Source organism: Ambystoma mexicanum, chromosome 1q, assembly GCF_040938575.1.
Source record: "Ambystoma mexicanum isolate Mex_15411 chromosome 1q, UKY_AmexF1_1, whole genome shotgun sequence".
Lineage (NCBI taxonomy): Eukaryota > Metazoa > Chordata > Amphibia > Caudata > Ambystomatidae > Ambystoma > Ambystoma mexicanum.
This window is the reverse complement of record NC_090922.1, coordinates 917,612,045-917,626,699: the sequence shown is the minus strand read 5'-3', so window position 1 is coordinate 917,626,699 and position 14,655 is coordinate 917,612,045.

The following is a 14,655-nucleotide window of genomic DNA, read 5'->3' as shown; positions in this document are numbered from 1 at the left end:
ATTAGCATACTAGGGCTGACAGCATCTCTCCTAATGCGAGTGCATGAAGTGTTACAGTCACGGCCAAGCTAGGGAGGGGAGACAAAAAGGGGGGGCAGGACAGGACAAACAAACTTACTAGTCCTAGTACATTCAGGTCATACATGCGTACAGATGGAGGTGTGAGGAAACGGCGGGGGAGGAAGTGCGCCCAGTCCAGTAGGGTCCTGGGTTAAGTGCAGAGAGTTTGCCCCACTCATGGGGCGTGAGCTGAAAGTGCTGAGCATAGTTCAGCGGCCCAGAGGCAAGTGCAGAAAACTGGCAGGTGAGCCTGGGACCTGTAAGGCTCTGGAGGTGAACAAGGCAACCAGTCAGCAAAAAAGAACATAGGGAAGAAAAGGAGGAAGGTAGCTGTAGAGAAAAGGAAGGATGTTAGCAGGGAAGAGTGAGAGAGAAGGAGGAAGAGAAGAGGAAGGTCTTGAGGAGTTTCTGGAACTTAAGGTGCTCAAGACGGAAAAAGGCAGGGATTACCCAACATTGCTTGTGCTGCCTGAAAAGACTAGGTTTCATCTTCAACTTTATATGCATGAATTGTCTCAACTGATACTGGACTCCACTGTACTTGCTGCAGTGATATATGGATGAAAGATATGGATGTCATCACTAATGCTGCTAGGGAGAAAATATGTACAAATGCCATGCAAATGAAAAATGATCTAGCCTTATGAGTTACACAACCACATATTACCACTAGGCAGTATTGGTTCCCTGCAGGGATATTTGATGGAGATTTGCTTCAGCCTCATGTTGGTTCTGTAATAAGGACCGAGGAACACTATGGCACATGTTGTTGTTTTGTTACACATTCATCCCAAGAGGTGCTGGATGGGGCAATATGATCATGCATTCACTGCTGGCAGCCCGTGGCTATTTCTCATTCCAGCTGCACTGCACTCATTTGAGATAAAGTGATTATAAATAGACTTGAAATGCTCCCTGAAACATATCTGCATATTTGAGAATAGTAATAATATTCACAACTAATATTCACAACTACAAGACTGTTCTCAAGGTGCATGAACGCTGTCAACCAGAGAAAACGTGTCCCACAGACAAAAGGACAAGTTTAAAAAGTGTCATTGGTGGCCTTTGATTGTTTGTTTACCCCAATGTCTATTCACCTGTCTATGAACGATTCCATTTGTAATGCAGCTACCACTAAGTATCACTAAGTATCATGGATACTGCTCACACTTGTGTCTTAACCGTTGTGCGACCTCCCATCTCTTTCCTTTCCTACTTTTCCTCAACTATGTTTCTCCTTTTTGGTTTTCCTCCCTTCCCCTCTTCTTTTGCCTTTACTTCCCTATTGACTCTTCTTTCCCGCATATGATATACCTTGTTGTTTAGATGGAATTTTGACTGGTTTAATGTGTTATGCTGTTGCTTCTACAAAGGTAGTGTAACATTACCTGTGGGAAATGTGTTGGGTTACAAAAAGTGGGCCTCAGGGGTATTCTATGAATTTGCTTTTTTTTCTTATTTATTGTTCATCAAATAAAATAAAGTGATTTACGAAGAAAAACATCCTTCATCATCATTTAATAACAAATATGATATCAAATGCCCTTATGGGTTCTCAAATCACTTCAGATTGACCCACGACTGTTGTTGGGTCACCATTTAAAAGATATGTTGACCCTAAAGTATGAGGGAGTCAATCGGGGGAGCACACTGGGCATCTTTGAAACTACCCTAACTGTGGCCTACTGAGTGTAAAGGAACTGCATGTGTTGGTTCTGCTTGTGATGGATGGGTGAGCATGGGTGTTTGAAGTAACAACAATGTTTTTTAGTTCCAGTTTGGTGGGCTCACTCACAATAGGAATACAAAAGTATTTTTCTATTTCTTTTGCAAGTAGCCCGCTCTACTCCAAAAGGACATTGCTATTTTGAACCCTCATGCAGGTCAGTTGAATCACCAAAACCAATCAGAAGAGACTTCAAACCATGCAAAATATGGGATGTTTCAGTTCCTTTGAACGGGTTTTGAGCACCACTACAAGTGGTCACACCTCTCACACATGGTAGGTGGCTTCTCTCAGTTGGAATCTATTATTGTACACAGCCATGTTCTGTGCAATTGTGTATTCAGGCATCTCATCATCAGCAGTTTCTTTGTTGAGTACTTTTTCCCCTCCAGCTGCAATGCACGTGTCTCAGTCTCATAATGGTCAATGATGTTGTAAGCTATAAAACATGTTAAGATACCATAGCTGGGGGAAAGATCTCTACAGCCAGGAAGTCACCTGGTATCCATGCCCTGTCACATCCCTATGTTGAATTGACATCTGGCAAGGGTGTAGATGCCCTGATTTGTTCATTTTTATTACATTAATGATATGGGTAATTCCATCGCAGCAATTGATCTGTAATCAATCTCGCTTTTTCCCCAAGCTCCATGCCAAAAGGATAATGTACACTTGTGCCCTGTTGGATCAGTATCCTGATCTGAGGCAATTGCACCCCAGAGGCACAGAGCAGGTTCAGGGGTTGCAGGTGCCAATTTAAAAGTTGTTGTGACATTCCACTTACTGCATCGTAGGAGCTACATTTAAGAGATGCACTCCAGTTCCAAAAAACACATAACTATGGGAGTTACTATCCTTATGACAGTTGTGCATTTTAAATATAAGCCTTTACTGAGTTTCAGGTGTGGTCGCTTGTATCTCTCATAATTATCCAAGACACATCAAATTGATATCACACTTGTGTCTGCCCTGAGAGCCCAGCTCATCTGTGGAAAGGTTATGTGTGTTCACCCTAGCCAGACTGTCTCTACTGCTCCCAGCAAGACTATAGCCCTGGGATTTGCCCTTTTCTATGCATTGTTAGGTAGTGTAAAACCTATCTTCAGTGAGCCAACCTCCCAAAAGAGCTGGCATGGGAAACAGGAATCAAAGGGCACACCGATCTCAAAAGGACTTCTTCACACCAGGATGCTGCATGCCAAAAGGACTGTTGATGCTATTGACAAGGGAAGGGACATAGCCAGGGTGAGTTCAGAACAGCTAGAGGAAGATTCCACCATATTGTTTTCTCTCTTTACCTTCCTTTAATACAGAGCAATTTGGGTGTGATGCCAGGAGGTCAAGGCATCTTGTCTCAAGCACAGCTCTAGTCCAGTAACCTGTGTACCTTTGACTTTAAAATAATGGGTCCCCCACTCCTTTGATTCACACTTGAACAAAACCCTGAGGAAGAATTCATTGGACCTCTGTTGGGGGAGTTGACTTTATAAAGTCCTCCACCAGAGCTGAAGAATGAGTATCCAGTGAAGAGTCAAGCTCTGCTCCCTAACCATCCTAAAGCACATTGCTGGTGACCTGCTGCTGGAGTAAGACCTGCACACTGCCACCCACACTGGTACCCCAGACCTCACTGCATTGAACGACCACTGCAGGTGTGTGCCACCCTCCCCCATGTTGGGATCCTTAGATCAATGACATATATTATCCTTGAGTCCGTGGATTGGGAATAACAGCATCTTGAGAATCAATAGAGCCAAGATCCCTGTGTTTTTCCTGTTGAACCGCTGTGAGCTGTGATTTGAGCCATTCGAGCCAATTCAAACCAAGTGGCACTCTATTGACCTTTGGGCTGCTGTTCTGCACTCAGCCAAGCCAATTTGCCACCACACCATTTCAGCTTAGCGAGTCATTGCCTCTGCTCAAACTTAAGGCTAATTGTTGCAACTGCTATCTTCAAACAGCTTTTCGAACTCCCAGCATCTCTGTTACCAATATTCAACAATTCAAGGACCATGTGGGATTCATCGAACCGCAACCTTTGAATGCTGCACAAAACCACATTAGCTCGCACTAGACATCCATTTACAAGTATCTTCACTGTCAAACTGTTGGTCGAACCAACCCTGGTGACCCTCACGATCTGCACTTCCATGAGCTACTAGAAATTTCAGCTTGACACCTGCTCCCCGCTTAGAACAATATGACTGATGTATCCTAGCCTGTAAATTTCTACCTTTCCTCAGGGTGAGTTTTGTGTAGTGTTTTTCTATTTAGTTATTATTGCAGATGGTGTGCTTAACTAAAGTAAGTACATATATATATATATATCAGTAAAAAAAACTTTGTTAACGGGATGTTATGGTTCCAAGTAAAACCGAAAAACTCTTGATATTTGCCAGTTATGGTAAGCTAAGCAACCATAACTCGTGCCACCACCGTGCACTGCTAACACTAACACCCAGGACATCAAAGATGACATCACAAATATCATTGATATTGTCCACGGACATGTAGTGAATCTGAGCATGACGACTGATTTAAATAGTGTTCCCCTTTTCCCCTTTAAGGTGGGCTCTGAAAAGAGCCGTTTAATTTTGGGTTTTTTTCAGATGCCTGACAGACAAACTGTTATTTTGTATTTTTTTCTTTTTTTTTTTTTCTTATTAGTTTACTCCTACAATCATTACAGAACCTTCTCCAAAGCAAGCCTTACATTCCAAAAGAACATGGCATTTTCCAAAAAAGATAAAGAAACACCATCTGCTTCAAAATAAGCCACATTACTGGAAAAAATGTTCTCGTGGCTGCAGAAAAACATACGAGCTCTGAACATGAAAGCATGCATGCCGCGATTGATTGCACACCTAGCAATACTTTGATCAGGACAAAAAACAGAACTGTTGTCCCATTTTGCTCGAGGGAGTAAGCCAGAAAAAAATATTTTAGAATTTGGAAAGATGTTGATGACTGCTTGAACCAACTGTTTCAAATCTCCCAACAAAGTAGGTGAACTCACGTAGCCCAAATGGAAAGCACCATCGTGCAAAACTACAACATGGGGACTGTTCATCCTCCGCATATCTCTGCAAACTTGGAGAATTGCCTCTATATTGCAATTCGTCGCAGCGCTCCACACCACCTCCACTCCTCGTACATCAAAATTGTTTGCCACATGCCTACATTCAGAATAGTGCTGTAAACCATGGACAAAAATATCTCTGAGCACCAACACCCTGACTGTCTCCACCTCTGCCATCTTCACTACACACACTCTCTTTCTACACAAATCAATAATGTCAACATCTGATTGGCTGATCCCTACAGTCCCCTTTCCATGCTGGATTTGCTGGAAAACCCCATATGTGGCATGCCCTACCCGCGGACAAGCGCGGTGTCCGTGCAGTATGTAACTTTTAGCCAGCCCTTCTACCATTTCCACATCATTCGTGAATCCATTTCCTCAATGGACACAGCTAAGCAGTCACACAACCATCCACCAATCACATCCAAGACCTCTACATCTAACTCCGTCATCAGAGTTCCGCACTTCAAAAGTACCGTTGATCAATCTGAATACAAGTCTCATATCATTGCAAAGCACCTAATACAAAAAGTACTGTCCAAGTTTCGACGATTTCTACTTACAGCTCCATGCATGCCCACATGCATGATTACAAAGTACAGGTATGCATATATTATTCAGAGTACATGTGCAACTCCTATGAATCCTTTTAAACAAATGAATGCCACTAAATCTACATAGCCAATACATACATACCAACGCTCCCGCTTTAAGCATGAGACTTCCGAGTTGTATTGAAAAATCACACTAGTTCTTACTATCTCCCACATAACCTATAAATACGTGCCAACCCTCCTGATTTACGCGCAAAACTCGATTTTTCATTAAAAATGTCACAATTTTTTACTGTCTTTGCCTAAATTAATGCTACTTCCAATGCGATCGTACAACAAAAATAAGCGTTCCCGATTGCTGGGGTGACATTTCCCTCTCAGGTGCCCCCGATTTTTCGGATTCCTACTTATAATATGAAAGTATTCAAATTTTTCCCATCTACTATAAAAACCTATCACTTCCAAACCTCTCTGATATCTGCAACACAGCTGCAAAAAAACAAGGGAATTTCAAGAACTTAAAATTGTACTCATTTGCGAAGCAGGTTCAACTAACATATTTCAAATAACATATAAAGGCTGCACATAGTCAAATGAAATGCACGTATACACTGTGTCAAGATATCAAACGAGAATACTTCCACAAAAGCTGAAAAATGAATGTGTACATTAACATCAGTGCTAAAAACACACACAATTACTAACTTTTTCCTTTTACAATTGCAGTGAAGACCATTTTACTGAAAATCAACAGCATCTACAGTACAAACAACATATCCGAAGAAACCTGGTCATTGCACAAAAAAAGTAAGTACAAAACTACCTTTATATTCTTACTGTTCCTCAAAGAGATTATGTTGGTTATGTATGTAATTTGCGCACCAAAAAAAACATTGATTTCTGACCCATTCTACCCACAAACCCCCATTTATTAAAAAGAGATTAGCAGGCAGAATGGCACACAAATCTGAAACACAAATAACATACTCATCCCTTAGAATGTTAGTACTAGAAAACAAAGAACTGTTTTAATTTTATACCATTACATTTACTATTAATACTTCTCCTCACCACTAGCTCACTTTCTACTCTCATATGAACCGCAGTGTAGTAACATACAAACAGATGAATAGCCTTCCCAGCTCATTGTAACTGCCCAATGCACATTCACACACCACCACATATGTCTTCCCCATCAAACTCATTCACGCATGCACACAGCACACATACATTGTAAAACAGACCAACCCATACCTTCAACAGACCCCAAAGAATGCCTACCAAAAAGCAAGTCCGTAGAAAGGAATGTAGAAAGAAAGCAAATTAAAATAAAAGTGTCCAAAGTAAGCATCCATCTCAGCCAGAGTTTGTACAAAACGTTAAAACAAAACAGCCAATGCAGTCATTTAGCGAAACAAATGAATCTTCAACTACAGAAACTTTGCCTCCTCTATCAAAATGTGGCATGAAACAGAAAATGCTTAACAAAAATTCGGCTAACACTACTGCTACCACTGCTCCTATAAATCCTAATATAGTAGGAAGAAACCATAATAAAAAAAAGGATTTTAGAAAAAATGTTCTGCCACAGAGTCCTTCAGCATCTAATAAGAAGAGGAGTGAAATCATCCACAACCCTTAAAACGTATCGTAGAAAATTAATCCTAGATTCTCTCATAGACAGTGCAGTTCTTCTCAAAAGGAAGTTATTTATTTTTGTTATGAACAGGATGAAACCATTAACAAAACTAAGAACTAAACTACAAAAGAAACTTCTCAATAAACGGAATGTCAACAAAAATAACTTCTTAAATATTTGTGGAGGTAAATGGAGTCACACCACGATCACAGAACCATATTTTAATGAAGAAGCATACAAACAAAATCAAACAAACACAATTGCCATCCATAACAGTGGACGAGGATATGAAAAAATCAATAATACCATCATGGAACAAGAAAAACTGCTTACCAAAGTTCCCCCAGAAAACTCAGAATTACCTCTCCATTCGACTGAACCAGACCATCCAGTATACAAATGGCCGTTCACGTCAATGTGTAACATTCCTAACAAATCATTCAAATCTTTACACCAGTTCCTCAATCAGTATGTGAAAGGTAAAGACAAAATCAAAATGAAAGTGCTGCAAAATGTGGATACCTGTCCAGTGCGCAAATACACAGGACTGCAAGGGCATTCATTAGCCTGCACTTCAGGACCTATTTGCAAAAGCACCTTCCATGATATCAAAATGATATCAACACATCATTCAAATGTAAGAAATCTATTGTATAAACTGTACTATGCTAACAGCCAATTTTAATAACACTCTTCTACAAAAAGTGCTAGAAAAGATGAGGCTTTACAATTGAGCATAACAAATCTGTTTGCAAACATGTGTGGTAGGAAAGAATACTGGTTCCGACGTCACAGAGATGTAAGTTGTATGATCAGAAACCTTGGACCACCCACTTGGTTTGTTACATTAAGTTGTGCAGAATATGCATGGGAAGATTTACATGATTTCCTACGCATATCAAACAACAACAAAACCAACATAGATATACTAACATCTGGAGAACTTTGCTCTCTAGATCCTGTTAATGTTTCAAGATATTTCCACCATCGTTTCATTGCTATGCTACACTTTATTTGTAATAAAACTGTTCCTGTCCTCGGAGAAGTGCAACTCTTCTTTTGGAGAAAAGAATACCAAGCCAGAGGAGCACCACATATCCACATGCTTTTATGGATTAAAGGTGCACCTAAATTTGGTCAGGACAGTGATGCCACTGTTTTGCAGTTCATCCAAAAATATGTTACTTGTCAAATATCTTCACAAAGGACACATAGTGACTTTCATGGACAAATTGTACAATTTCAAAGACACAAATGTGGCAAATATTGTTGTCGCAAATACAAAAGCAAACGGAAATACTACACCAAGCGCCGCTTTGGTTTCCCTAGACCAGTCACAGAAACCGGTGAAGTGAATAACTTCATGTCTTCAGTTCGACATAGTGTTAAAGGTAATCACCTAAGAACACGTATTACATAAAAAGAAAAGAAGAATCAAAATATATCAATGATTACAATGCAATCATTTCCCTCTTATGGAATGCAAACATAGATGTGCACTACATTGCAGACAATTCAACTGCAGTTGCATGATATGTTACAGCCTACTTAACAAAAGCAGAAAAAACAGAGTTGCAAGACCTCTGGACTGACCTATCATCAGACAAAACACTATCTCAGAAATTGTCCAGCCTAGGCATAAACATGCTCTCTCATAGAGAATGTGGCACCTATGAAGCTGCAGAACGTTTAACCGGTACTGCTTTGTATGGAAAATCTCAAAATATAGTATGGCTAAGTCTTGGTCCTGCTAAACCTAGGAAAAGAGTTCTCAAATCATATGAGGACATAGAAACAATAGCCAAAAATGATTCCAACACCCAAGACATTTTAAAAAACAATTTACTATACACATACTACCTGAACAGGAGTACGACTTTGGAAACCATGTGTCTATACCACATAGCCCAAAACTTTGCATACAAAAATAATCAAAACCTGATGAAAGCAAAGGTAGATTATAGAATAACAGATTGTGAAGGCAGTTTAGTGAATTTACCAAATGAAGCTTAATTAATCATGTCAAATTTTTATTAAAAACTCCCCAACAGAAATAACTATATTACATGTCCCTGCTACAACTTTTTAAACCATGGAGAAAAGAGGAAGAGATACTAAATAACTATGACTGCTATGATAGGCTTTCAAAGCAAATAAAAGCGCTATCACCGATGTGAACTTTATGCAGTACAAAACAATGTTGCACAATGAACAGCAGCACGAAGAAGAACTCCAGGCCCGACTAGATAAGTCCACTTCTGACAGTAGTCAACCTTCTATAACAGGAAGTGAAGAACCACTGGGGCAACCACTAATAGCAAATGAGGCAGAATTAGCTATGACAGAAGTGGAAAATACCAGGTGTAACTATGAAGAACCTACAGAAGACTTAACTGTACTACAATCAAAACTTAACAAAGACCAGCGCACCATTTTTGAAGAAGTAACAAAAGAAATTGCACATGGTGTACAGCACGAAAATAAAGAATGTACCTGCCAAAATTATAAACCTATACTGCTGAACGTTAGTGGGGAAGCTGGTTCAGGCAAAACATTCTTAATCAAAATCATCAGCAAGTTCCTTCAACAATTGACAAACAACAAACTGTCAGCTGTTGTAACTGCCCCCACAGGTTTAGCTGTCTACAACATAGGCGGTGTGACTTTACACCGATTACTACTCCTTCCAGTAGAACACCAAAACAAATTAGACTATTATAAATTTTCTACAGAAGCTGCAATGGAACTATGCAGAGTATTAAAACAAATGAAAATGCTACTAATAGATGAAGTGAGCATGGTCTCCAACCTAATGTTGGCTTTGATTCCCCTCAGATTGCAAGAAGTACTTAAAACAAAGTACGAAGAACTCTTTGCAGGAAAACACTTTATCGTTTTGGGAGATCTTCTACAATTGACACCAGTGAAAGGTGAACCTATTTTTAAAACCTTAGGACACAAACTCTGCCGTAAAACTGTTGGCAGCATAGGAAATGTCAACCTTTGGCAACATTTCCAATACATAGAATTAACAGAAAACATGCGTCAATCTGCAGACCTCACTTACCCCAACATTTTAAAAAGTATTAGGATTGGTGTACTATCTCAAGAAGCACAAGCAATATTGAAAAACCAGCACATCCATGCACTCTATGGCGATAACGCAAGTACTACTGATTTTATGGAACAATTAGCGCACAAAAATGTCATTTGTATGGCCTTAATGCCAACTCTTGCAAGCTGTTCCAAATTCAATGAAACAATGTTGAAAACGAAATGCAACCAATAATTGAAATTTGCTCCACAGGCAAACTGGACTTACATGGTATGACACCATTCATATGTCAGCAAGCCAGAACAAGACTAAATACCTTAGAAAATTCAATCTCCAACCCAGCTGGGTTGGAAAAAATATTAAAATTATCCTTAAATTGTAGAGTAATGCTTAAACGTAATCTTGACGTAGAGCAAGGACTAGTTAATGGGGCACTAGGTACAGTTGACTTTCAAACATACCCACGTGACAACAACATTCATTTTATCAATATTCTCTTTGACAAACTTTCAGAAGTAAAAAGGATAGGGCGCTCAACAGCTCGATTCCTTCTCTTCAAAGACATGTATGTCCGTAGAGAACAATTTTCTTTAACTCTTGCATATGCAGTCACCATTCATAAATCCCAAGGTCTTACTGTAGACAAAGCATTGATAGATATTGGAAACACAGTCTTTAAAGAAGGCATGAGGTACGTAGCACTATCACGCTTATGTACACTTGACAGTCTATTTCAACTTTGATGCAAGTAAAGTGAACGCTGATGTTCCTTACATTTTGGAATACAAAAGACTGCGTTCACTGTACACCCCCCATCTGAAATCATATCCTGTTCCAGAAAAAGGAAAATGTTGTAAAAGAAAACTAATTCAAACAGAAATGCAACAGGATCTGACTGCAAATCATTCAAAGAAATCAAAAGAAGCTAATTCAAATTACCACAAGCACAAGATTGTCCGGGTCATGGAATAAGGTCATGATCCAGACAATATGGCTACTGGCCATGATCACAAGGGACAACACATAGGATTAAAGTGGCCATGTCCACCTGGGTCTGGCTTTGTGGTAAAGTTAATCAAAATTAGGATAGATTTGAAAGGGAAGAAAAATGTGCTTGTGGTAATATGGTCATAGGGTTCTCTTTTTGCCTCCTGAAGGCTGCTATGGAAAGCGAAGGGGGGCCCTGTATGGAACCCCCGCCTTCCCTTTCTATGGTGGCCATCCTGGAAATGGATTTACCTTCCTACACCGGGACGCCTGGAAGAAAAATCCTATTTTTTAGCACCCCGGGTTCCCGCTATGGGACCCTAGGGTGCTAATGGCCTTCATCCCACATTTCAGGGGCTGGAATGGGGCGATAATGGTCCAGAGACCTTGTTATCCACCCTCGCTTCGCTTGGGCTGATAACTTGGGCTGCTGGGCCGGTATCCACCGTTCCAGTCCCTGGAACAGAGGATGAACGCCTCAATATTCCAATTAGCATAACACAAAATGCAAATGGAAATGTTGGAAAACCTTATTTAGTCTATGTACTTTACTGAGAAATGTAAAGTAGATGGGTCTATACATTTTTTTTTAGTTGTATTTTTTAACTGTGAAAGGTGGTTCCTAAAGGTTTATATCGTTTGTTGTTTTTGGATGTATTTTTTTTGGCAGGAGAGCTGAGAACGAAAGGTGGGGAGGGAAATGAGGGAAGAGCAACCAAACACTAATATGGAGGGGTAGGTGGACAAGGGAAAATGTTGCACGTGCGTTATTTCTAAGTTAGGGGGCACTGTTTCTCATGCTCCTTGATTACAGCAGTGGTGGTGGCTCTTGGGGAGGAGGGATGGCATTAGCTGATGACATTTTAAGATAAATAGCAGTTTTTCTAAAAGTATGTACTGTGTACTAGATTGTTAATGGATAATGAGTAGGAATAAGTGTTGGAGCTGTGCAAGGGAAATTTTGAAGTTGGAAGTTCCTAGATCTGTAGAAAATGCAGTTCTGAACTGTCCGCCAAGCAGAGATCTTATCGTGAAGTGCGGACGGGTTCTCAGACACGTCATCATGCTGCGCGCCAACGTATGGTCATGTGGCACTGTCCGGAAGGTCCGCTATGAAGTCAGATGTTCGTAGACGTCTACAGATGCAAAACTAGTTGAAATAGTGCTATAGAAGTGTTAAAAATTATTCCAGATGGTGGGAAATGGCAGAGTTTTAAGGTGAAAATTTGGAAATTGGACACAAATATTGCTATATCGGGTAAGTATGATATTAGTAAGTTGTAGGAAAATAGCATGCACTGGAAAAAACCTATGAAATTCAATGAAAAAACTTTGTTAAAGGGACGTTATGGTTAAGTTGGACTAATAAAAACCTATGAAACTCAAAGAAAACACTTTGTTAAACAGACGTTATGGTTCCAAGTAAAACCGAAAAACCCCTGAAATTCGCCAGTTATGGTAAGCTAAGCAACCATAACTCGCGCCACCACCGAGCACTGCTAAGACTAACACCCAGGACATCAAAATGACATCACAAATGAAAATCATATATAAACATAGGCAATGACTGCAGCATGCATCATAGAAGTACACTATTTATAATATTGTAATTTTGGATAGTGCAATAAAGAATGCTCCCATATCAGAGTTTTGAGTAATATTAAACATGTAATAACTAGCTAACAGTTCAAGATTTACAGTACTTGTGCTGGTACAAACAATACATATGAAGAACCACAATGCATAAAAATCAGAGGCACATACAGGGAAACTAAAGTAAGGAAGAAAGAAACTGCATCATCAGAAAAGTTTAATGACATTAAAGTTTATCTTCATGTATACAAATGAATTGTGTGTTTGAGGCCTGCTCATTTCCCCATGTATGTGCACCATGAGCTGAGACTAAACCCAAAGGAAAGTACTTAAAGAACATATGACAAGGTTAACATCTAGATATATAGCACCTTTTAACATTTTATTATTCGGACTGCCAGTGAAGAAAGCCACCTGGCCTATATATGTCAAGGAATAAAAACAAGTGGCCCGGATATGTGATGTCATCAGTGATGTCATCAATGACATTTGTGATGTCATCTTTGATGTCCTGGGTGTTAGTCTTAGCAGTGCACGGTGGTGGCACGAGTTATGGTTGCTTAACTTACTTAACCATAGTGTCCCTTTAACAAAGTTTTTACTGAAAATATATATATATATATATATATATATATATATATATATATATATATATATATATATATATATTACACAACCACGTTAGTGGCCGTGTAGTTATGGTTAAGTTGCTGTTTCCACAGGAAGAGCACTTTTTGGGAGGCTTATAACTTTGCTCCCCCTGAACAAATCCTCACCAAACTTTGCAAAAAAAGGATATATGCCACTCTGAATTCCTTTGAAAAGTTTGGAGATGGTTGGTCCAGGGGGGCAAAAGTTATAAGGGGGGTCCCAAAACATCTTTTTTTCCCATAGACTGAATGGGGAAAAAACTTTGCGCACGGCTACAGTTCAAAGCGCTGGACGGATTTTCACGAAATCTGCGGCAGGTACAGGGGCTTTGTCCAGAAATCGTGCTTTTGTAAATTTGGTGACCTTCCGTGCAGTACTTTTCTTTAAAATTGTCAAAAAGTAAGTCTGAAAAAATTAGTGATATCTATGTCTGCTTCGCGGTCACACTTCCCTGTTCGGTCCACGGACAAGATACCGATTGGCTAAGGGGCTGGCGTCATGATGACCGCGGACACGCAACGTGTCTGTCCATTGACTGCTGCGAGACGTGTTCTGCATCAGATTGTTTGGATGTGCCTAACATCTTGGATCCGCCAAAAGCGGAGCAACAACCAGCATACATATACTCTATTTATAAAACTCTTTTTCTGTGTCACAGACCATTGGGAAAGGTTCAGACAGTAAGACATGGGGGATTAATGCATTTGTTCTGGGGGTCGGTCTTCATGATGTACTTTCCATGGACAGCTTGTATGCACAGAAAATGAGGGGTGTAATAACGATAGCACTTCAGTCCATGCAGTGGACAGGAAACTTCTAACTGTTGAAAGCACACGCGTAGTGATAGCCAACATTGAAATTGACAACATGCCGTGATTGCAGTACTTTTCCTGATGGCTATTATTATATTCATTAGTACGCCGCCATGGGTGTCACATGCTTCAGTGGTTGTGGCCAGGGCCTAGAGTCTTGGATGCTTGGCCGTCGGCCGAAGGCCGAAGGCCTTACTTTCAAGACTGTAGGCCCTGGCCACAACCACCGCAGCATTTCACACCCATGGATACACCCGTAGTATTGTGTTTGATTGGCAAGTTGTGGGGAGTGCGTGCAGTCTTGGGTGCAGAACCAAGTTATAAGTACTAGACGTGGAAGCCACTGCACACCCATCCCATATAAGATCTATGGACATACATCTAGGAGTGAAGCCACTGGCCAGAAGCACTGAAGCTTAACACACCTATCGAAAAAAAACCACTGCCACACATTGCTGCAGTGGTTGTGGGGAGACTCTGTATAACACACTTA